General features: G+C 39.1%; 1 protein-coding gene across 4 annotated transcripts in view; it reads left to right on the top strand.

Annotated features, from left to right (window-relative positions):
* The window catches only part of plcb4b (phospholipase C, beta 4b), a 74,609-nt gene that overhangs the window by 8,747 nt on the left and 40,677 nt on the right, over nt 1-25,185 (top strand). For 3 of the 4 annotated variants that reach the window (XM_026143391.2, XM_026143387.2, XM_026143389.2), the window contains one exon: nt 12,842-12,908. The exons of the other annotated variant lie outside the window; for it this stretch is intronic. The gene's annotated coding sequence lies outside the window, so the exon portion shown is untranslated. The remainder of the gene's footprint in view (nt 1-12,841; nt 12,909-25,185) is intronic. 4 annotated transcript variants of the gene reach the window in all.

Below are 25,185 nucleotides of genomic sequence, written 5' to 3' on the forward strand. Positions count from 1 at the left end.
ATAAACAGCAGGAATGTTGCTTCTTCCTCTCTCTACAACACTGCCCTTGTGGTAGTCTGTGTGTGTGTGTGTGTGTGTGTGTGTGTGTGTGTGTGTGTGTGTGTGTGTGTGTGTGTGTGTGTGTGTGTGTGTGTGTGTGTGTGTGTGTGTGTGTGTGTGTGTGTGTTTAATTTACATTATATAGCAGTGATATAAAGATGTTCAGGTTGGATTACGGATTATGTTTTTTGCTGAGTTTCCTGTAATGTCCTGTGGCATTATCATAACATGACTTTGTGTGTGTGTGTGTGTGCCAGAGGGGTCTCTTTAGGCAGCCCACTACTCTACAAGATAGCAATTATGTAACACTTCAGAGATTAGCTTATCATTTACCCTGCTCAGCTCAGTGGAAATGCAGAACACAGTACATGGCACAATTGTCTTTACTTCTTATATATATATAAGCAGGAATTCCTGCTTATATATATGTAGATATAGTAGTTAATATGGGCCTAATTTATGTCTTTCTTTCTTTGTTTTTTTTTGGTTTGAAAGACAAAGCGGATTTTAATGGCATTTTTTTGGAGGCTTTCTTTGGAGTTTGTAACTCATAAACTGAAAAGTACAAGCAGCGAAACAAACAGATTTTAGGTGGAGTATAAACACTGGGTTTAATAGGCGAATAGTTCCCTTCACATGGCTTTCCAAGCACTGCCAGAAATTTGTCAAAGAGCCTCGTGCATTTTTCATCAGCCACTTCTTGGATGTCATTTAAACAAACCTCTGTCCTTAGCACATAAATCCTTTAGATGGCTATCATAACAAACTGTAGAAGCAATGTGAAGTTTAGAAAAGTGTCACGAAGCACATGGTAAGAGGACAGATGTAAATTTTCCAGTGAAAAATGCTCAGACATTTTCCTTAGGTGACGCAATTATAGCACACGACATAGACTAGGAAATTCTATATGCTGTATATATTTACTAGATAGGAAATTGTAAATTATATATCACACATTGCGTTCACATGCATATACAGTACATATATCTACGATTGTTCCTAGCACTTGCTGAATTATAAAGATGTTTCCATTTGCGGAAGACAATCTCTAGAGCTTCAACAAGCTTTGTCTCTGTGTCCTAGTAGTGCCTTCTAAGGTTCACTTGTTGCATGTTTTTGCATTATACATTCATGTTCTTTTAAAAGCAATGACAAATCAAGAGAGTACTGTGCCAATTTCTCGAGTCACCTCTCATTTCCTTATGTTTTGCTTCCAAGGAGCCAGAGTTTCTGTTAATTTCTTTAAAGGGGTCTTGAGCAATTGTTTCCCAAAGTTTAGTTTTAGGACATTGGCCGCTCATTTACTCATCTTCAGTCCAGTCCTTGTACCTGACCATTTTTAGAGGAATATTTTGTTTAAGATACTTAGCACTAGGGCTGGGCTATATCATACCGTTCACGGTAATACCGGTGTAATTTTGGGCAATGATAGGAAAATGAAATATCGCGATAGAATATGGGTAAAAAGCGCATGCGCAGTGCCTATGTTTACATACGCACATGGCGGCGACACAGAAGGAGAAGGGCGAAAGTGGATCGTTAAATGAAACCGATGAACCAGAATTGGTTTGTAGAAATGCTGCAACTTCAGTGGTGTGGAACTGGTTTAGCTTTTGTCCGTCAGATACACAACAAAGCACTATTTTTGGTAGAGCGTGATAGCGGGCCGTCGTTATTACCGTGTTGTTTGGAAAATACGGCACACTTAAAATCAATCCTTTGATTTTTCTGAAAGTCGACAGAGCCCCTTATAATCCCGTGTGCCTTATGTATGAATTCTGGTTGTGTTTACTGACCTCGAAATGATTTTATGTGGTACACGGCGCTCGAAAATCTGTCAAATGTTTTAGTACGACTTTGCTAAGCTACGAAGCTGCACCACTTGATGGATTGTCGGAGCATTAAAGCTATCGTAGGCAGGCGCCTCGCGGAGTGATACGTACTGTGGTTCAACATAATGTTACCGTATTGTGTGTGTGTATAACCTCTTTTTAAGTTTTGTGGATATTATACATGGTTATGCTGAGGATATGTCGGCCAATTTCCACTGGAAATGCCTTTTGGTTAAACTGTCAGCGAGGAATTTGCACTGTTACATTTTTATATAACTTTAATGCACAAAAAAACAGCTGCTTGTTTAAGTGAAAATACACTGATGGGGTTTTTTGCACTAATAAAGTTGTGGAGTTGTAAAGTATTTTGTCTAGTGTCAATTATATCGTCAGTTATATCGTTATCGCAAATTTTCAAATGTATATCGTGATAAATATTTTTGGTCATGTCACCCTGCTCTACTTAGCACTCCCTGTAGCATAACAAACTGTTAAGCATAAAAAAAGTCACCTAACTCAAGGGGCGAACCAGTATTTTGTCTACATGTAAAAGTCATCTTGGCAAAGAACCTAAACTTTAGATGGCTGTATGTAGAGCTGGGCGATAGAACGATAACGATATGTATCGCGATATAACTTTTACTCGATAGAGAAATTAAGCTATCGCGATAGACCTCGCCGCTCTTGTCCTCTAAAAAAAAAAATTTAAAAAAAAAAAAAAAAAAGGTCAGCCAATCCAAACTAAGTAGCGCAGAGCCGAACCAATCACAGCCGCAGCGTCACGTCGCGTGACTTGTTACGTACAGCACAAGTGCCAAGCCGCACGTGTGTTTGTTTGGGAAGCAGCCAGCGCGTAATGGTGGAAATGAGTGTGCCGACTAGAAAAATCAACCGAGCGTGACCGAAGAGAAAACAGATGATGGTTCCAATGCCGGAGAGATTGTCGAACGGAAGAGCCATAGAAGTTCCGTAGTGTGAAGGTATTTCGGCTATTTCAAGTCTGACAAAAAACAGAGTAGCGTGCACTGTAAATTGTGCCGAAAGCAAGTCTGGAAATACAATAAACTGGTGCATGCGTCACACTGTGCGCCACGTTATTGTTTCGGTGAAATGAATTTCTACAATACTGTTAATTCTACTCTGCAGTGTTTAAATGCTTACATATACACACAGTTACTGTCCGTCCACACATACGACTCGGGTCTGCTTCTATGCCCCGGCTTTGTTTACTTTTTCCCACCGAGGCTTCTAGACTTCTGATTGGCCAACATTTCTGCACGGCTAGGAATCTAGCGCCACCTGCTGCTTTGGCATGTTCATAGCAGCGTTTTCCTTCATTTCTGCCTTTATGTGTGGACGGAATTATTTTTTAAAACGAAAACGGAAAATCTCCGTTTTCAAAAATACCCGTGTACGTGTGGACGTAGCCTCAGTCTCTGACTGGAAGCGCTAATTCGTCATTCGGCTTTTGTCAGACTAAAGTAACTGTTAAAACTGTTTGAAAAGCTCAGCTATACAACAAGGAGAGATTGAGAATTTCCTTTTAGTTCTCAGTTTATTTGATACTGACAAAAGTTAGTTTTGTCTGTTCTTCTGTAAAACAAACTAAGATTTATTTTTAGAATTAATATTTTGTTTCTAAGTGGAATTGACAATTTAGTCTGTTTTTGTTTGTTCTGTTTTGAAACTTAAACGCTTTAGCGGCTGCCTTTTGTGTAGTTTGCAATATTTGCCTTTATTTATCTGAAAAAGTCTCATGTTCCTTAAGTACATCTACCCTGTTGAACTTATTATGGGAAATAAATATTTAAAAACAAGCTGCTGATTATTTCACATTTTACTTGTGAGCAACGGCACATTTAAATCTTACAAATATAGTTATTTGGCTTATATCGTGATAGATATCGTTATCGCCTGAAATGAAAAAAACATATCGTGATATGAAAAAATCTCATATCGCCCAGCTCTAGCTGTATGTCTCCAGCCAGGTATGAAACACGGTGGAGGCTCTCTCATGTTGGGCTGCATTTTCGTTAAAAGGATTTTGTTAAAGTTAATGGAATTATAAATGCAGAGTAAAGACTGCTTAAAAACATTACAAGAAAGCTGCCTAAGAGAGTTTAGAGTCTTTCAAGCTTGTTGGAATAGTTTAAACTTGCGTATATTTTGCCTTATACATGAGGGGTGGCTCAATACTTGCATTGCACAGTATTATAAATAAATAAAACTGAAAAGAGGCTGAACATCAAACACAGAACACAATAGTTGTGCTTCACTGAGAGTGGCTCAGTAAGCACACACAAACTCCTTTTGTTTATGAAGCTCCTGTTATTATTTAGTAAACCTGCTAGAGTTTGAATTAACAGTGAGAAGAAAACTATATGAGCGGTTTCACTGCAGCACTGAGAGTAATGATTACTTTCACCTTAGGCCTTCAATTAAAAGCCTCTTCCAGAAATGCACCTCATTATGCAAATGAACCGGTAATTTTATTTGTACTTTTTGGTTCAAGTCACTTTTCTGCAGAAGTCAAGATGACAATCTAAGGAGGTCAAACATCCTGTTAGATCAGTCTGTGGACATGTTGTTTATTATTACACACGGTTATACTTAGCTTCCCATCAATTTGCTCTCCTCAACAGCTTAAAGTATGAACAAACATTCAGATTACTCAAAATGCAGTCGCTGTGCTTAACTCTTTACTACCGTGTGATTTTTACAGCTAAAAGCTGATTAGATTTCATGCTGCACACAGTGTGAAATGTTTTCTGCTCAGCAACTGAGAGCATATTGGTTACCATGTTGAGGAGTTGGAGTTGCAGAGATCGGATATTAACCTAATAGCTTACTCTGGCTGCTCTGTTTGTTCTTTAATGAAAAATAATTTGGTGACGATTTTTGATGAATGTGTAGTCCATTTCATTTTCTGCGGCAAATTGAAATTTCTGCCTTCCTCACAGTCAAAGGCACCCAGCATTGTGTCGTTGAAGTGTTTTTAATGTGAACTAGAAGCAGCTGTCTGGTTGATATTAGGAGTAATATAATACAACCGTGCATCTGTGTTAGAGTGTACAGTAGACGGTCAGCCTAATATCAGTGAGGTCAAATTACAAACATTCATGTGGGATGACATGAATTCATCATCTCCTGTCAATCCTTTGTGTGTTAATAGACAATATGAGTCCAGCACGGGGCTGGCAGACTCCACCACTAACAAGAAGAACAAATAAATGAAAGGTTAATACGTTTTGTAAAGTGCCAGGGACTTCTTGTCCTTGTCCGTCCTCACTGTTGCATAAGGCAAAAAATGTAAAATCATCTGTTACCATCTTGGCTCTGTGATTCAGCCAATGTAGTCTCGAAGCCAGTAAGATGCGCACGGCATCAAAAACAAATTGCTTTATGGTTAGAATTGTAAAAAAGTAAAAGTGGCAGCATCTTTGCTGAATTCAGCCATGTTTGACCTGAAAATGAGAACGGGACCAATACATGTGGCAGACTCAAATCATTAGCTTTTCACACACCATTAGCAGCACATGTTTCATATTGTTATGTTTGGCTTGACTTGAAGCATTAGATGGCGTCTCAAGCTGTGGAAGAGTGTCGGCTGTGAGTCACAGCAATGCTGGCTGAAAAAGCAAAGTGTAAGTGCATGTTTGGATAAAATGACTCTGGTCTGCCTTGCTTTAGGGTCATGGAAAAACAAGAACCTTTTCTTTCACGCAGGTGTTTGCTGCTTTTAGTGCCTACAGGTGAAAATGGGGTCAAAGTTTAAAAAAATGTTGAAATTATTTTTAAAGCTGTGAGCAAAAACATGATAATCACAACCTGCAACATCAGAGAGAACCACGTTCTCTTTCTTGTCGTTTTTGCCTCTCACCAATCTCTTCTAACAGTACAGCCTTTTTCAAATACCAGTTGCCAAACGTTATGTGTGAATTGCTGCTTTGTATGCATGTGTGTCTGCAGGAGTACACAGACTTGTATTTGCAGAGGAGCAATAATCAGCTGCCACTCTAGAGACTCTCAGCTATGCTGATTTTAATGACCTAAGCATCCACCATATCTTAGCAACTAAGTCCAACTAAGTACGCAGCTTTGGTGAGAGCAGTGTAGCGGCACAACTTTGAAAATAAGAACAAAGGAACCACCCAGTCCTTTGCACCATTATGTTGAACAGATGAAAAAAGTAAAAAATTTAAAATTACATAGGTGGCACACCAAGACTGGATGTTTTTTATGTATTCAGGAGAGTCTTTGGATTAAAATTGCCTAAGCTTTGTTAATAAATGCATAAATGTTTTTGTTTTTTTACTTCTGTAACCATTTTGTCTTTTTAAACTCCTTCAAAAACTCAATTTATATTGTTGAGATGATTTTATAGAATAACCTGGGCATAACCTCGACATTCACTTGTCTCTATCATGTGGCTCTACAGCTAATCAGCCAGTCCTCGGCTGCCTTCTTACACCTGCATGAGCATAACCTCTGCATGTGAAGGACATGCATTTTATGGTGAACAGAGATTTCTTTGAAAATGTCAAAAACACTCATGTGGAGAGACATTGTTTTCATTTTTGAATGATTTATTTTTATTTTTATAATGAACCTGTATTATATAACATTGGGCAGATGGATGACTGCAGTGTTATAGATTCCTGGTCTGAAACTTAATCCCTACAGTTTTTCATGTCATAGCAGCACAAATTATGCTGTGTAATAGCTATGAGCTATTAGCTGAGGTTGAATGGTTTCCTACCATTGGTCCATGCTAATAAAATCTACTAATTAGCCTGCACAATGGCGGAAGGGGAGAAGTGCTCTCCGTTTGTGTCTGATGTGCGCAGAGAGACCAAGACCTAATTTTTTCCTTGTTAAAGACAGTCGTCCATCATTCTCCAAGGCAAAGCGAGCGATATTCTCTGACTCACTAAGCAGAAAAATCCTCCCGCTCACCTTCTCTCTCTCTGCCAGGATTTTACTCTCTTTGGCTGCCTCTCACTCTTTGGCCCTCAGGGAGCTGGCTTCTGACAGCATCACACAGAAAAAATAAAATTGAAAAGTCAAAGTGTATGTGAAATGGTTTGGTGCCTGTGCAGCTTTGTCTTTGTCTGCTTGCCTTTCTCCCTTCCTCCATTGTTCTCTACCGCTCTCAGGATGCCGCCCTCTTTGTCTTTACCTCCTATTTCAATTTCACCCACGTTCTACTGTGAAGACAGTAAAGAGAGTGATGTTTCAGGTTATTTATTCCATTCATGCCTGCGTGGGTCTTTCTGATGGATTGTAGTACATGAATCTATTGGGAGAAAAAAAAAAGGATGAAAAACAAAAAAACCTCATAAATAGTTGAGAGAGCTTCTAGCACCGCTCCTGGCATGACTCATTTTGTTTATACTGCAGTGTTAGCAGAAACCGAACGTAAGTTCCAATGAATGGTGATAGTATTGAATTCAAGTCTTTATATTTTAACCGCTTCCACGCTACAATACTAGTCCATGTCCCCGTTTTCGAAGGTTGCAGAGAGTGGACATTCATCGAAGAGGTCATCCGGCACTATCACTAAAGTGGATGCAGCATTTTGGTTGCTTCGAATTAAGTTGTGTTGGAGTTTTGAGATTTTAAAGCCGGTTAAACAACACCAGTTCTTACAGAGTCATTGTTATACAACTGTTGTTTACTCTCAATTTTCTTTTTAAATTATGCTAAGTAAGTAAAAAGGTCAATATTTGCTGATGTGTTTCGATGTGTGTGACTTGGTGTTGAATCGAAGAAGACGTGAGGTATCCAGAGAGATGCATTTCTTTCATTTTTCCTCATGTTTTCAGGTTTGTCACTAAATAATTGTAATTTGTACATTTTAGTCATATAAAAAATTAGGCTGGTGTTTATGCAGTTAATGAAAATGGTGCTGAATGGTATACTGCACAACTTTACTATCACTATTCCTTGCAGTATAGAAGTATGTTACTCAAAATATTTGTATTGAGTGATTGTGGATACAGTTTACGAACATATAGAAGTGTTTTGGTTTGTTTTTTCCCTTTGTTTTTGTTGCTGTGGCAAGAAACAATCAGAAGAGCTCCACATGTCTGAATCGTTCAGAGGTTCATGATTTCGGATCTTGATTTTTAAATGTTCGTCTTTCATAAACGTTACTAATGTTGCTAATTAACCACAGTTAGTGAAACTGATTCTTAATAGGTACTGCATACATAAAGGTCCTACTTAAAAGTTGTTGTGGACTCCTTCAGCAGCTGCAGAGCATGTAAAAGGTGAAAAAAGCTATGTTCTGGGGTTTAGAGTCACCACCAAAGATAAGACACAAACATTATTACTTAATTTGAATACTTCCATTCGTAGAACAGGTACTTCTTTGGGTAGAGTGTTACTTTCAACGGGTAGTTTTGTTTTGTCTGCTAGCAGCAGTGACATGCAGCGGTAACATTTAACTAGCCTGTGGCTATTCACTACCTGGACTTTCATAACAGTAACCCTTCAACATACAATACAAGAAGTAATAGACAAAGGAGTTCTTAAAAAAAACACTTTATTGGATTTATAAAAACAGGCTAGTAAATATCCTGGCTTAAAAAAATAACTTTACTTCTTTGTTATAAACTTTATTGATGCATTTATGTTATTTGTGGTCAGTGCAGCTGTGTGGTCTTTTTTTTTTGTATGATTTGGATTGAATTTGATGAATGTTTATTGGTATCTTTTTGGGCTTCTGGATGTGTCCAGGTTATTGAAGACTCCTCCTGTTGGTGGAATTTTACTGTTGGAATTTTCCACTTTCACCCTAGGTTTGGATGAACACCATATTTGGAAGGCCCCAATTAGTGGAACACCAATAGAAAAGATTCGGTGTGTTGATAGATGAAGGCCTGCATACCAAAACATGCTCACCGTGCCATGAGAATAAAGCCATTGGAGTTTGTTGGTATTTTAGTTTATTTCACACTCTACATCTTGATAGTTATGAATACACCATCTAGATACTTTTAGTGTACTTCATGTAGCTAAATTTATGCACATCATAGAAAGTCTAAGTCCAGAGAAATGGGATTCTAGACACAACAAAAGTCTTAATGCCATGGTGACAAGTTTCTAGTCCTAGCAGACTCATGTCTGTAACATTAAGTCATGTTATTTTCAGAAACTGGAAACGGGGGATTTAGTAACTTCCAGGAGCCTCAACTGGAAACCTTACATTGACATAAAGACATAATCCCCATAAAACTGAAAAATGTAATTTTTATGCTTTGATTTGTTTGCAAAAAATTTCTGTGAAATGCATAAATTTGTAAATGTAGGAGATATCAGCCAACTAGCTCCTGATGGCACCTTCCAAACTGCATTACAGACAGTAGACTGGTGTGAGCTATTATAATGAAATGGTGATGTATGAAAGGTGAAGTGTAACTTTAGTGTTAATGTTTGTCAAGCTTTCTATCCCCCAGTCTTCAGTCTGGTTTTCCTACTTTAGTCCTCTGAGAAAACAAACTATCCTGCATGACACAGCTGCACACAAACACGGGGGGAGGGATTTCTCGGAGTCCTCCTTTGGTCGTTTTGAGAGCTGATGTTATTTAATGTCCCTTCAGAGTCACTCTCAACATAGTTGCAATCGGGGGCCAAATGAGAATTATCATCTCAGTGCCCTGACAGGTGCTGCTCATGGCAGCAAAGCCGTCAACAGCGTGTCCCACAGAGAGCTGCGCGTCAGCCTTTGGGTTGGGTCGATTTCCTGAGGCGGGGACATATGTCGTTAGTACTTGAACTGTCATTCTCTTCACCTCCAGACCAGTTTATGTGAGGCATTTTGGTGTAAGCTTGTATGTGTAGATAATGGCGTATTATTTTCAGATTAGGCTATTTCAGGTAACACGGATAATGTCATTTCCCCGGCCAGATCCCATCCTGTGATACCTGCGGGAGTGTGTGCGGTTGGCAGTGTTGTTGTTTTAATCAGCACCCCTGTGTGCTTCCCCTGTAAAGCCGTCATTTGTTGAGTGATGGTCGGCACAGCTGTTACTGTTTATACCAATTAAATCCTGTGACAGGCAGGGGAGAGATTAGCAGCTTCTTACCTGTTGCTTTAATCAAAGGAATGATTACCGCATGGCTGGATGTTACTTAGAATAGCACCTACTAAAAATATACTCGTGTGTGCATGTGTGTGTCCGCACAGATGCACAGAAAGAAGAGATGTAGCAAGAAACATCTATTTTTTTTTTTGTTTGATATTGTGTATTCATGACTGAACTCTTTTAGCTGTGCTGCTGGTTGGAGTTTCCATGGTAGCACAATTGAGTTCCAGTTTGTTAGCTTTGTCTGCTAAAGTGTAAAATATCTGTGTCCACTTAGCAGCATCATCACTTATTTTCTTCTACTTATTATTATCCCTAGTAACAGCAGCAGTAGTATTTTACAGGTTTCCTATGTCGATTCATTCTTACGTCGATGGATAAAAGAGGCCTGGTGAAAAAGCAGGACCCAAGTATTGTTAACCTGTTCTCTTTATAGGGCTCTTACTAAATTACTTAGCAGAACATGAATATTGGTGTCTGTACATGTGTCATGGCTTTTTTGATACACAGTGTATCTGCTGATGCTCTACCCTGGCTGAAGAGGCCTGTGAACAGCTCTTGTCCAGTGAGTCCACTTGACATGTGGAATATTTGATCTACATAGGCCTCTCCCACAGTTGCAGCTTATCTACATGAAGAGGGGGAGAGAGGGATCGGAGGCAGATGACTCAAAATAGATGGTGCCAGATCAATACCAAGCTCTGTATTAACTTCATTACATGGGCCTGCTTTTTTGCAAGGCCCAACTGATGCTGGGATTTTTTGGAGGTGATTTTTTTTGGTAGTAAAAATGTTGTATATATGTAGAGTGAGGTCAATAATTAGTTGCACAAAACACAATTTTTGCACTTGTACTTCCAAGTACTTGACTCAAGTGCAGCATTTCAGCTTTAATGTTATTTTTTTTGGTCATTTTTTTTTTGTTTGTTTTTGTTTAAAAACATTTTTAATTAACAAGTTAGGAATTAATCAGAAGTTGGATTGACGAGCAGTTTCGTGGCCAAGTCAAGCCTGTTCCCTCATTATTTCATGACAAATGATGCGGGCATAATATCTGAAGTTATAGTTTTTTACTATAATGTTAAAAACAGGGTGCTGAGAGACGTCAGTGCAAACCAAACAAGCAAACCTATGGGAGAAGTCGCAAAAACATTAGGTGTGGTGCAAAAAGAATGAACGCACCGAGCAGCTCAGCAGCACCAAAAGACCTGAAAAACCACAGAAGACAACTCGAGTGTGTGACGACAGTTTCATTGTTGAGAGAAACAACTTTACAACATCTAACCAAGTCAACACTTTCAAGGATGTAGGCGTATCCCTGTCAAAGTCTACAATCAAGAGATACTTTTATGTAAATACAAAGCATGTACAATGTAAATACAGCAGGTTCATAAGGTTCAAACCACTGGTTATACTTGAAAACAGGAAGGTCGGATTATACGGCACGGTTTGGACAGATGAAACCAAGATTAACTGGCATGGATATGTATAACTGCCAGTGGCATTAAGTCACTAGTGTTTATTGATGATGTGAAGCACCAGGATGGATTGTACTACACTTGCTACACTCTCTCCTCAGATTCAGCCAAATGCTGCAAAATTAATCAGACAGCGCTTCACAGATAGATAGATAATGACCCAAAGCATACTGCTCAAGAGTTTAAATAAATAAAATATTCTTCAGTGGCCATGCCAGTCACCTCGTCTTGGCTCAGCATCTTTTCAGTTATTGTATGCAAACTGAAAGCAGACAAGCAGCAACTGAGGGTGGCTGCCGTAAAGCCTCATAATCTTAAAGGAGGAAATGCAGCATTTTGACATGTCTACTGGTTCTAGACTTCAGGCAGTCATTGACTGCAAAGGACCTGTATCCAAATATAAAAACAGTCCATATATTGACATTGTGTTAGTTTCTCTAATTAATTTGGACAACAACTGCAGTATGTTTAAAGCTGGAACTCAGGAGAGGAACCTGTCACAAAATATATTTCTTATTGGGCTTTCAAAAATCTCCACATTAACAAGCAATCATAATCCCAGATGGAAATACAACCTTAAGAGCAGCAACTTTCCCTCACTTTACTTGTTGAAATCTAGCTTCTGCTGTCTACACTTATCTGGCAAAGTTTATCTTGCAAAGTGATTGTATAAAGAAACCATTACTGGCCTGTTCCTGTTCTAGCAATGTGATGGTGATGTGAGAGACACAAGCAGAATCACGGTCACTCCTAAGTACAGGAAATGATGAGGAATTTTTCTTGTCTTCAGGCCTGAGGTACCAGATGCCTTGCCAAAAAGGGGGATTATCTTCTCCTTTCCATCTATAGTTTGGTTCTTGTTTCACTCATCCGCGTTGCCTCTCTGTCTGCACCTTTTGACCCAATCTGTGTTTTACATTTACGTTTTAAGCTTTTAGCAGACTCTGTTTTATTTTCACTGACATACCTGCCTCTCAGAAGCTGCTGCAGAGCAGATGTGGAGGTGGTGCCGTTTGTCTAATTTGCCAGCTCATTTCCACCAATCTCTCTGACAGAGGCAGCCTTTCTTACGGGAAGCGCCTTCCATTAAAAGTTTATTTAGCAGAAGCCAGAGGAATGATTAAAATTCTGCACTTGCCAAATAGGATGAGGAACATTACTGGGGAGCTGGTGATTACACCCCAGTGTGTGCGTTGTGTATGTGTGAACAGGAACATGCTCGTGTACATCTTTTTTTTTTTTTGTCTTTTGTCAGTGTCTTTCCTAAAGGCATCACAATCATCTGTAATATGACTATAAGTGTATGAGAGGAAGCTGAATAATGAAGTTAGCACGTATCTGCAAATTGGACTAAATTTCTTTTCTCTCCCCCTCCCGTTTGCTTTTCCCCCTCTCTTTCTAGAGTGGTCCACTGCTATCTTCCAGTGTTTCCCCTCCCCTCAGTTTTCTGTCTCCCTGTCTGTCACCTGGTAAGTACTCTCAGATTCACCTCCCACATATACAATACAGAGGCTTTCAGTGTTTTTCATTCCTTTATGTAATCATCAGCTCCCTTGCTAGCTTGAACTACAAATTGGTTTAACCTTTGCAAAACAGAGCATCATTTCTGTAAAGAATGTACATATTTATGGCACATGACAGCATGGTAGGTATACAGTATACATACTTATGTTGAGTACAGTTAGTAGTCATTTGTCTTTTCAATTCAGCAAAGTGTGTTAGACAGTGCAGGATTAGCCTAACAGACAAGACTTAATGTTGTGAGTTAACTGAGCCAGAAATCTGTGTGAATAATGACTCAGTCAATGAAATGTGAGGAAATTATGTGCCGGAATAGGGAAAAACATCAAGTTATTAAGTGATATTTCACACAGTTCTGCTAAAAAGTTTAACAGATTTTAAAGTGTCACAGATCAAAGAGACATACACTTGGTACTTTTGTATTTGGCGTGTACACCAAAGAAAAAACAACACAGTGCAGCAGCAAACTGAAACAATCTTTCAAAAGTGGATAAAAACACCAACATTTGCTTTTTTTGTCTTTGTCTAGGCATTATTGTGAGAAATCCAACTTTCGAAATTTTCAGTTTACCATCATTTCCATCCAGGAAAACATCATTTCAACCACTGGATACATTTCAGAGGTTTTACTCTTTTTAATCCTTTTGACTAGAAGTGAGTGAAATTTATAACTTAAAACATCTTCAGAGCTTCTTTGTTTCAAGTAAAACTCGGACTCGGATGTTTAACATTCATCCTGTGATCATTTATAGTCGTTTGATGAATTTCATTTAGCTCCTTTACCGTTAGCTCATCTCTCTCACGCTGTCAGATCCTGTCATCAATATTTTTCACAGGCTAACACAGTGAGACAGTAATTTACTGTTACCATACACCAGCAGTCACTTTAGAATCACCAGTTAACCTGACAAACGTGTCTTTGGACAAGTTTAGACCTAGAACCGTTTTGCTCCATTGACTAACTGCTATTTATTGTATTGGCCAACCTGTATAAATAATCTAACAATACTATTTTTTGCTCTCACCTAACACCCCAAGCACATCTAACACTGCACCCACAGACACTTTTTTTTGTTTTTTTTGTTTTGCACAAATGAAAACCCACTGAATGCATCAGGGGGTATCTGGAGTTCAGTATCTTGCCTAAGAACATTTCAGCTCAGGGTTGAACCACTGACCATTACTTGTACTACCATGCCCCAGACCCACTTAAAAAAAGAAACTCCAGAGTTACAATGTTGACTTCCACATAGTTTAAAAATTATACATCTTTGACTAACATAAAAAAGGACAAGTTTAGTTTATCTGAATTATTATTGTGTGGATGCCCTCAAGGCATCCACACTATTGAGATCCTGTTTCTCTTTATTCTTTATCCTTTATTGTGTGGATGCTTTAAGCATCCACACTATTGAGTTCCTCTTGGGACTTCCGTACACTTTTTGGCACTTAACTACTTCCACAATTTTCAGCCGATTTTCACCGTTCAAATTTTAAAATATTCTGCTATTTCTGCTAATTCCTGCTATGTCTTTTGGTATTTTTCACTATTATACTTTTTAAAACATTAAGCTTAATTTGTCCCATTGAAATGAATGGGAAACTTCTGCAATTCTGCTAAAATTTGCTTGTTTCTGAAACTTAACTACTTCCTCATATTTTCACGTAGAACAACCATTCAAACTTTAAAATGTTCTCAAATTATTGGGCTATTCAGGTATGATTCAGCTTTTTCAAATCTTTTACCGTTTTACCTTTATGCCTCTTAAAGTTTTCAGTTGCAAAATTGTGATTTTTCACAAAATACATGCGTTGTTATGGTTGCTATGCACTTGGCTTCCAGTCTGCCACTGAAGGTTTTGCAGTCTTCTCTTCATGTCCGAACAACTTCTTGCTACTTGCTCAATCTTCACTCAACTTCCACAAATTATACATCAAAACGTAGGTATTTTTGCTGGGTTTCCGAAAATGTCACTATCATTGTTGTGGGGTTTATAGAATTTTGGCAAATCTCCTCAGACCAACACAAAGTCGCAAAACTCTCCATAGAAAGTCAATGGAGAGCTTGTTCAAAATCACCGCTTGATTTCTGTAATGAGAGGCATATTCGAATCGTCATATCTCCTTAACGAAGCAAAGTTAAGACATAAGGCTTGTCCCGATATATCTTCAGACACTCCTGATGCTCACAATTCAAGAATTATTTTCTCACCTATTACCGTTCTGAGATGAGTTAGACTTGTTTGAGGGAAGGAAATTTGTCCCTCGCTCAGATTTCATCAGATTTCAAACTCTGGAAATGAGGCACTTTTTTCTCTCATCATATCTTTTTGATGGATTTCCACAGAGCCCTGAAAATTTCCATGACTGTTCACCAAAGCCTGCTGTTTCTTACGGTGAAAGAATGATTTTGATGCTCCATATAGATTTAGAGTAACCAAAGGTTGTTTGAGAGCAAGTCAAGGCAGTTTTTGCTTCGCCTCTACTCAGTTACAATGTATTACAAGTCATATATCTTTAATAATTTATATTTTATCTCTGAATTATGAAGACCTGAAGATTCCCCCATCTCTTCTGAACAAAACGATGTCTGAATGACCGTTCTAGCCTCTACGGTTAGGAAATTATGGCCATTTGTTCGAGGGGAATCCTGAATGTCAGAAATACACTGAAGAAAACTCACACCTCTCTCTGTGTCTGTGTGTGTAAGGGCTGACTACAGCAGGTGCAGCTAATTTAACTGACCTACATATACCAAGCCCAGACTCTCCACAGCTCCTGTTCCCTTTACTGTCTATGTATGTGTGTCTGTGTATCAGTATTTCTCCTATGTTTAAGTATTACTCCTCAATCATAGTATTTCTGCTAAAGCAAAGTACTTCTACTACATCTTAGTACTTCTGCTAAATCATAGTATTTCTGCTAATTCATAGTATTTTTGCAAAAATCATGGTATTTGTGCAAAATTATGGTTTTGAGGCCAAATCATAATATTTCTGTTATTTTATAATATATGTGCTGAATATATTATATGTGCCAAATCATAGTATTTATCCCAAATTATAGTATTTATGCCAAATTACAGTATTTCTGCTAAAAAGCAGAAATAGTCCTTTTTAGCAGGAATTTCTGCCAAAAGATAGTATTTATGTTAAAACATAGTATTTCTGCTAAATCATAGTATTTGTACTGAAACATAGTACTTCTGCCCAATCATAGTATTTGTACTAAATGATAGTACTTGTGCCAAATCATAGTATTTGTGCCAAAGCATCGTATTTGTATGGAGTCATAGTATTTTTTCTAAATCATAGTATTTCAATCAAATCTCAGTAGTTGTTGTTAAAACGCAGTATTATTGCCAAATCATAGTATTTGTACCCAATCATAGTATTTCTGCTAAATCATAGCATTTGTGCCAAATCATGGTATTTGTGCAAAAACATAGTATGTCTGCAAAACCATAGTATATCTCTTATGTTATAGTATTACTACTAAGGCATAGTATTTCTGCCAAATCATAGTATTTGTACTAAATCATAGTACTTGTGCCAAATCATAGTATTTGTTGCACATCATAGTATTGGAACCAAAACATAGTATTTGTCCCAAAGTATCGTATTTGTATGGAGTAATAGTATTTCTTCTAAATCATAGTATTTCAATCAAATATCAGTAGTTGTGTTAAAATGCAGTATTATTGCCAAATCATAGTATTTGTACCCAATCATAGTATTTTTGCCAAATCGTGGTATTTGTGCCCAATTAATAATTCTGTTATGTTATAGTATTACTACTAAGTCGTAGAATATCTGTTATGTTATAGTGTATCTGCGGAATATAGTATGTGTGCCAAATCGTAGTATTTATACCAAATCACAGTATTTGTGCTAAAACATAGTGTTTCTGCCATATTGTGGTATTTGTGCAAGAACATTGAACTGTTATGTTATAGTATTACTACTAAGTCATAGTATTTCTGCGTTGTTATAGTATTTGTGCTATAACAACACAAAAACATGTTTGAGGGGTGGAAATATGTCCTCCTCTCATTTTTCAAACTCCAAAAATGAAGCCGTTTCTTCTCTCGTCATATCTCCGCGACGGATATACAAAGAGCTATGTAAATCGCAGTCAAAGTACACCAAAGTCCGCTGATTCACCCAGTGCAAGAATTATGCTTCTATCCCACCTAGTTTTTGAGTTACACAACGTTTTGTAACTCCAAAAAACGGCGTTTTTCGCATCTCACCGCGATCTAATTCTGACTCCTCATCACCCTTTTTTTCGAGGCGCCCTGCCCCCTTAGAGGCGCCGCGATTGGTAATGACACGGCTCTTCAGACCAAAGGTTATGGGTTCGATTCCACTTTGGCCCACATGTTTTTTTTTAACTACAAATTTATACACTATCACAGACCGGTAATTCATATTGATAATTTATTACAATTCTGCAAAGTTTAATAATTTTAGCAGCTTTTCTAATATGGACCTCAGATTCTTGTTAACAGTCTATGGCAGAAATACATACAAGTACACAGCCTGATGAAGCAGACAGAAGCAGTACCTCTGATTGGTTCAGCATTTTCACCTCTTATCAGCACAAATCTCTGCCTCTTCTGCTGTTTTCATTAGAATTTGAAGCTTTTCCACCTTTTTTCAGTTACGTGAGAACCAGTTTGGCTCAATGAGTAGCTGAAAAATATCAGCCTCTTGTGCTGTTTTAGCAGGATTTCAGAGTTCAGCTTTTTCACTTGTTTTAAGCACAGATTTCAGTTTCTTTACCTCATTTCACAACAAAGTTCTTCCTCTTCACCTCTTTTCTGCTAATTTGAGCTTCTGCTCCACAGTGCACATTTTCCGTCTCATCATATCTTTGCTTGTGACCAGAACTCGTTTGGCTCAGAGGGTAGGGCAGCTGCCGTGAGACCCGGTGGCAGAAGTTCGAATCCTACCTGTGACAGTTGCTACACATGTTCCCTGCTTGCATGCGCTCTGCTTTCTTGACACTCTCCAGTGTGTCATTACACATACAGCCATCTGCAGCAAGCACTTCTGCTTCTACACCTCTTTTCAGCTCATCTTTTTGCTTCTTTACCTCTTTTCAGCAGAAATTCTTCTGATTCACCTCTTTTCTGCAAAGTCTTCAGCCTTTCCACCTCTTATCAGCACAATTCTGAGCCTCTTCTGCTCATTTCAGCACAATTGTCAGTCTCTCCACCTCTTCTTTGTGAGAAAGAGTTTTTTGTTTTTTCAACTTTTTCAGCTTTTTTCAGCAGACATCTTCAGCGTTAAGGCATCCACACAGCATTTTCGCAGGAAATGCAAATTTTTCTAGTTATTTTTGCCTTTGTTGATGGGTATATTGAAAATGGCTCCACATTTTCAGATAATTTTTAAAAATTAATTATAAAACAGAGTATTTTTTTTCAAATACCAATTTTACTCAATTATACTATTTGTGTCCATTTGAACAATTTCCCTGCAAGGTGAAGTTACCAGCTGTGCTAACAAAATATCAACTGGTTAATTGTTATACCTTCTGTTGCTTGAGTGGGTGCTGCACTGTGGCTGCTCAATGCCCCTAAAACTTAGGGTGAAATCTTATCCTTACAGCTTTAAGTCATTATAAGTGCATAGATTAGAGTGTATTACATCGATATATGTTTAATTACGGTGAAAACATAATTACAGTCTTTTAAATAAAGATAATGACGGTGTTAGTACCCACCCAGACAACGCAGTCATCAAGTTTGCAGATGATACCACCGTGGTGGGGCTCATCTCTGGGGGAGATGAGACAGTGTACAGAGCTGAAGTTCAGAGGCTGTCAGATTGGTGTGTAAATAACAACCTGGATCTCAATACCACCAAGACAAAAGAACGGGTAGTTGACTTCAGAAGGAGGAAGTCCGAGCTGCTGCCTGTCAGCATCAATGGCGAGTGTGTGGAGAGGGTCTCCAGTTTCAAGTTTCTGGGTGTGCACATAGACACAGACCTCCAATGGAGCTCTAACACCTCTGCGGTTTTTAAAGAAGGCCCAACAGCGTCTCCACTTTCGGAGAATCCTCAGAAAAATGGACCTGAAGAAGGAGCTGCTGACCGTCTTCTACCGCTGCTCCATTGAAAGTGTGCTGACATATTGCATTGTGTGTGGTTCTCCAGCTGCACCACAGCACACAGAAGAGCTCTCCAGAGGGTCATCAATATGGCCCAAAAAATCATTGGACATCCTCTTTCCTCCCTGTACAGCACTCACTATCTCAAGAGGGCACACAGCATCCTATGGGACTGTACACACTCGGGACACCGGGTGTTTAAGCTGCTGCTGTTTGGCAGGAGGTTCAGGCTGCTGAGGTCCCGAACAAATAGACTCAAGGACAGCTTTTACAACAGGGCAATAGCCCTGATCAATGCAAATAGCTGACCTGACTGGCTACCTCCCTGGACTTTTTGGGGGGGGAGGTAACAACGGTAAAAACAGTAACAATAATAATATTTATATTTATAACAAGGTGCAATAACAATTAATGTGCAATAATAACAGTGTGCAATACAAATACACTTATTCTTCTTTTTTATTACTAAGTTATTATACTGTGTTGTGTTGTTTGTGTTGCGTTGTAATGTGTCGTATCGGGTCGTGTTGTGTTATATGTAGTGCCGACAGTTTTCCAATTTCATTGTACTATTGTACTATGTATGACTGTGCAATGATAATAAAGAGTTATCTTATCTTATCTTAATTAAAAATATGTCTTCAGTTGGGGTGGCAGAATAAACTAAGCTTTGTTATGCACTGATGGTGCAAGTATAGGACAAGCAAGGAGTAATTTTCTTTCACCCACTGAGGCAGGTGTTGCAACATTTTTTTTCTGTTGTAATAATCAGTAAAAATCCAATTTGCATTCACCACCTGTTGAATCTGAATGTGGGAAGTGACTGGTATGAATACCAGCACTCACTTATAAGAATTTTTCAAGAAAAACACTCAGTGAACAGGCTGGTAATGTTTAGAAGAAGCTCCAGTGTATTTCTGCAGAAAATGAAAATACATTTTATTATTAGTTTTTATTGTAATATAAAGCGGGTAGTTCAGGGAGAGCTTTTTCAATGTACCCAAGAAAGCGTCGACAGGACAAGTTGCCTTCAATTTGTAATTCCCAGTTATCTCCGATCACCAGTTAAAGGGCTTGTTTACTAGAATCGAGGGACTCTGTGGATCTGTTTTTTATGACTGTGCTTATGTGTGTGGCTGGGGCTTTTAATGATAGGGGTAGATGGTCTGTGTTTAGAGATGTGTGTTCTCTGGTATTGCCTCAGGGGCTGGAAGGGTTGGGTGGGCTAGTGAGTCCCCATGTCTCTAAAAATACCCTTTGGGATCCCATTCAGAGGCTGAAATGCGCCTATTTGTGTGTGCGTCTGCATGACGCTGCTGCAGCCAGGCAAGCTAGAGGCTATTACTGGCCAGCAGGGTTGCTAGGGAGACCAGTCGTGTCAGAGAGGAGCAACATCTGTGGGCTGTTTGTTTGTCGAGACAGGTTTTCCTTTTTCTGTCTCACGTCTTTCTCTCTCTTTTTCTCCCCCTGTCAGTCAGTGCCAGGGAAAGACTAATGCTGCATGTTTTCAAGGTTCATGCAGAAGTCTCAGTCTCTCATCATTAGAGCTTTCACACATTTGTAAACATCATTCTTGCATATTGAGCTGATTTAGAAGCTGGGCTTTCTTGGGAAATAGTTTAGCTGTCTCTGCTCAATCATGCTCACAGTAGGCCCTTGGGCTGTCAGTCAGGAGGGACTTGGGGGGGCTTTTTTTCACTGAGTTCACGCCAGTGGAAAGGTCAAATTCTGGGGAAGCATTTAACCCCTGCCCCTTCGTGCTGCCTCTCTCCTCAGCTCCCCTCTCTATATGGACATGTTCTATTTCCACTGCTCCTTTCTCCTGGCTGCCTCCTCGGCAGCTCAGCGGGGCACAAATTCTCTTTTAATAGGTACATATTTGGGCAATAGGAGAAGTCCCATATTTGTGAGCAACCCACTCCCCCCCTCCCCCCCCCCCCCCTCTCTATCCAGTTCTTGCCGTCTCAAGTCTTCAAAGCTTCTCTTCGTTGCACATGTTCTCTCTTGGTTATCCTTAATTTTTCTGTCCTGTAAGATGGAGCAGAGTAAGGGCAGTGGGTGGAGGGTGTGCATCTTTGGCAAACAGATGTGACAGGGCACTTCCCAAATTAAATTTGTTCTTTTGAGCATCCTTTAATTTGGAGCATTTTAATCCTGTTAAGGTCTCTAACTCAGCAGGGTGTTGTTTTTGCAGGAGCACCACAAACTGGTTTCAATGTTTATCATGAATCCAAGATGCTTGAGTTTATCTGAGCACAAGGAAATCTTTTTCAAATAAAATTCAGATGCCACTCAAGCACTTCTAGTAGTTCACCCAGAATATTATCTACGCATGTGTATCCTCAGTAATCCTGACCATATTTGGGGAAACCTGGTCTTGAAGGGCCCTCTGCATTCTGTGTGTAACAGGGCAGAGCGAACCTCTGACCTCCTAATCCGGTCTAAACGAGACCGTCACACACACACACGTGCATGCGCAGACACACACATGCAGCACAGTTGAGCAGTGACTTTGTGACGTAACAGTCATTTTTGGAATAATATGGTATTTTCACTCTGCAAAGGCCAGTTACCTAACATTCATCCCCAAATTAACAGGCTCCTACCTCCATCACCTCAGAGTGATACAGCAATCCATTTACGCCAAGATAAGACTAAGCTGTGAGTTTGATTCTGATTGTGTCCCCAAATGCCTCTAGTTGTATTAGAATATGCATATCATCCCCAAAAGTACCTCCTCAGCGATAACTAATTCAATTAGTGGCTGACACTGCTCTATATTAATGTGAACCTAATGCTTGTGTTGAGACAAAAGCATTCTGAGTGTTACTTCCAGCAGCACATTGCATGAAAGGTAGTCATTAGAACTATGGCATTTTAATTACATGTTAAATATTTTGTCTATGCTTCTACATTAATGCCTTTTTAAAATTAAATGCAGTCTTCTCTCTTTAATGCCAGTGTTCCGGTCATATTTCTATTATTAACCCGACACGGATACCATCTCCTCAGCATCACCTCTTGAAAGATGGTCTTTTCCATATTCCATTTGGGGGCTTCAGCTTCACATATTCATCACTCTGCAAAGACAGAGTGAGGATTTCTAGTTATATTTTTGGACTCTATTTTCACCTTAGCACTTTTCCTTTGCAGAGCTTCTTGAAAACATCACCGAAATATGGATCGTCAAAGTAATGTGAAAGTCTTTTGTAATTTGTCTGCTTCTGTTAACTTCCTTATTAAATTTCTGTCTTCAGATGGCAAGAGAATCTTTGACCAGTGACACGTGTGTCAGTCTTAAGGTTTGATTAAGTGTGCTAATGTGTCAGCCAGGCCCCTTGACCTCACCACATTCAGGGGACTCCCTGACACACAAACACACATACATGCACACACAGACAAACAAACAGTACTTTAAATGTCTGCGATAAAGATTCTTGATAACCCCGGGGACAACCCTCGCCCTTCTCTCAATTCCTTCCTTCCCTCCCTCCTGCTTGTCTTTATTTCCCTTTGAGAGGCCTCAGTGTTCCTTCAATGAGGGTAGTCATGGGCCCTGAGGTCAACAGACTCTAGCACTCTTTTTGTCACACACACATAAACATACTGATATCCACACTTTGGCAAAGGCTTTGGGCTGCCATTTACGAGGTGGATGCTAAGTCTAGTAGGATGTGTGTTCATTTTTCATGTAACTCAGTTTGGAAGAGAGTTAATATGATGGCTATATATAGAACTTTATCAGTCTGCTTTGAGTATGGAACAACGCTGGAAAGTGAAGTTACTCATTGAAAGTGAGGGAGATCCTACTGCTTGTATTTGTTGTGGGAAAGTGTGGTGGTTATTATGTGTGTGTGTCTGTGTGTGTGTGCATGTGCTCTGTAGCACCACAGTTGGGTGTTGTAGTGAGTGTGTGTGACTGAAAGACAGCCAGTTTCCATCACAGGCTGAAGTTTGATTATGTAACCAGGGACTGAGAAGCATGAGTGAGCAGGGTGATCCTCAACTATAAAAGGCAAAGAAGATGGGTAGAAGAGGGTCATTTGGTGTGGAAAATACATTCTTCCCTTCAACAGTATAATACTTCTTTAGCTACAGTCCCAGAGAAACAAATGTTGATTACAGTTTTTTATATGCACTGCTCAAGAGAACCCTATATCAGGAATTTGACATTGGAGAGTTCATTTATTCTCGCGTTTGTGTGCAGTCTCAGTGGCCCCCACCAGTTTGTGTTTGTTTGTTTTTGTTTTTTTGGGGGGTTTTTTTGTTTTTGTTTTTTTTAGAAAGGTTGGGCTCACATTGGATTTAGAGAAAAACAACTAGGAGTGGGAATCAAAGTGTAACTCACAGAACAGTACTAAAATGATAATGACGGGCATATTATACTTATTATAGAATGCCAGAATGTAGGGCTGTATGACCAAAATCTCATATCCCGATATAAGACTTCTATCATCCCGATAACGATATAAATCACAAAAAATTAAAATTTTCTGTAAATTCCGTCAATCTCGGGCAGCTCGACTTGCATGAAGTGTTTTCAGCTGGGCGTCCTGTACCTGGAGTTATGACTTTTAGCCGATGCATGAAACGATACATTTTTAGACATAAGTTGTAACAGACGCCGTTTTCTGTGTGAATACGTATTACACAGCGTGCTGCAGGGAAAAGCCTGTTCTAACGTTTGAGTCTAAGGTTTATTTTTTAGCACCTAACGCCTCTTTTTTTGCTTCTAATCTGTAAACACTAGGGGTGCAACGATACTCGTATACAGTGCTTTCGGTTCGGTACGCATATGTATTGAACAATACAAAATTTTTAATTTATTTGATCAACTTTTCTTCTGACGATGCTGTCTGTGTTGAGAGCTCAGTGGATCTGCGTTCGACTACTCCGCCTAGGCTGCACTGTCGAGCGCAGATCCACTGAGCGCAGCACAAGCTAGCAAGACAGAAGCTAAGCTCGTTGCAACATGGCAAATTGAACCTCCCCCACCCTCATTCAGATCTGGCCTTTGGAACTATTTTGGTTTTCATGTGACGTATGACCCTGAAGGTAAACGCGTCATGGACAAAAGTAAAACAGTATGTCAGATGTGCCACGCAATGCTCAATCCACATGGATCCGCGGTAGCTCGTTAACAGAGATTTGCCGTGTTGTGGCGTTAACATAATTTCAGATTAACGCTGACAGCACTAGTGGGAACACAATGAATATGACTGCACATTTACACCGACATCATCCTAGTGCAAAGACAAGTGGAAGCAGACAAAAACAACAAGCACGCATGCTACAAACTTTACAGGAGTCATTTAGACAGCCGTTAGCACATGATTCTCCTTATGGGGACCTGATATGTTTAATATGCTGCTGAGAGTATACCCCAGAAGAAGCGTATAGTATAGCTTTTATTTTGGATAGAGCCATTTCTCTGTAATAAACTCTCTTTTCCAAAGATGAGTGATTTCTCGATCAAATTGTATCGAAAAATATCAAACCGTGACACCAAAGTATCGAACCGAACCGAACTGTGAATTTTGTGTATCGTTGCACCCCTAGTAAACACTGCATACTCTTTCACGGGATTTAGTTTATTTTGAAAAGTCTCAACAGGATCTTGAGCTTTATTGTGAAAGGTTAATATGCAAAACAAACAAGCAGACGGCGGAGCAACGCCATTGTTTTACCGTCGTGGTTGCTAACAGCAACGCGTAAAAACAGTCGCTTGTCCATCCATAGCGTGGTCATATTAAATATAAGAGAAAGAGAGAACTTTAACAAATGAATATAACCACTACAATGACCATCAAACGATGAAAAAATATTGCCGTAAACATTATATTTTGCCACACTACGAAACAAACGATAGCGTAAAATGAAACGATAGATGTTTTTATATTGTCACCCGATATATATCGTTATATCGAACAGCCCTACCAGAATGTATTGAAAATATACCAGAGGCATCAATGTTTTTCTCAGCCTAGTAACAATAAATGTATGTTACTAGTAACAATAAGTCTATGTTACTAGTTATTACCACAGTCTAAATTTCCTAAAATTGACATCAGTTTTCACTATCACATCCAGTTTAGTTTCATTTATAT

This window comes from Astatotilapia calliptera, chromosome 15 (genome assembly GCF_964374335.1).
Source record: "Astatotilapia calliptera chromosome 15, fAstCal68.1, whole genome shotgun sequence".
Taxonomy (NCBI): Eukaryota; Metazoa; Chordata; class Actinopteri; order Cichliformes; family Cichlidae; genus Astatotilapia; species Astatotilapia calliptera.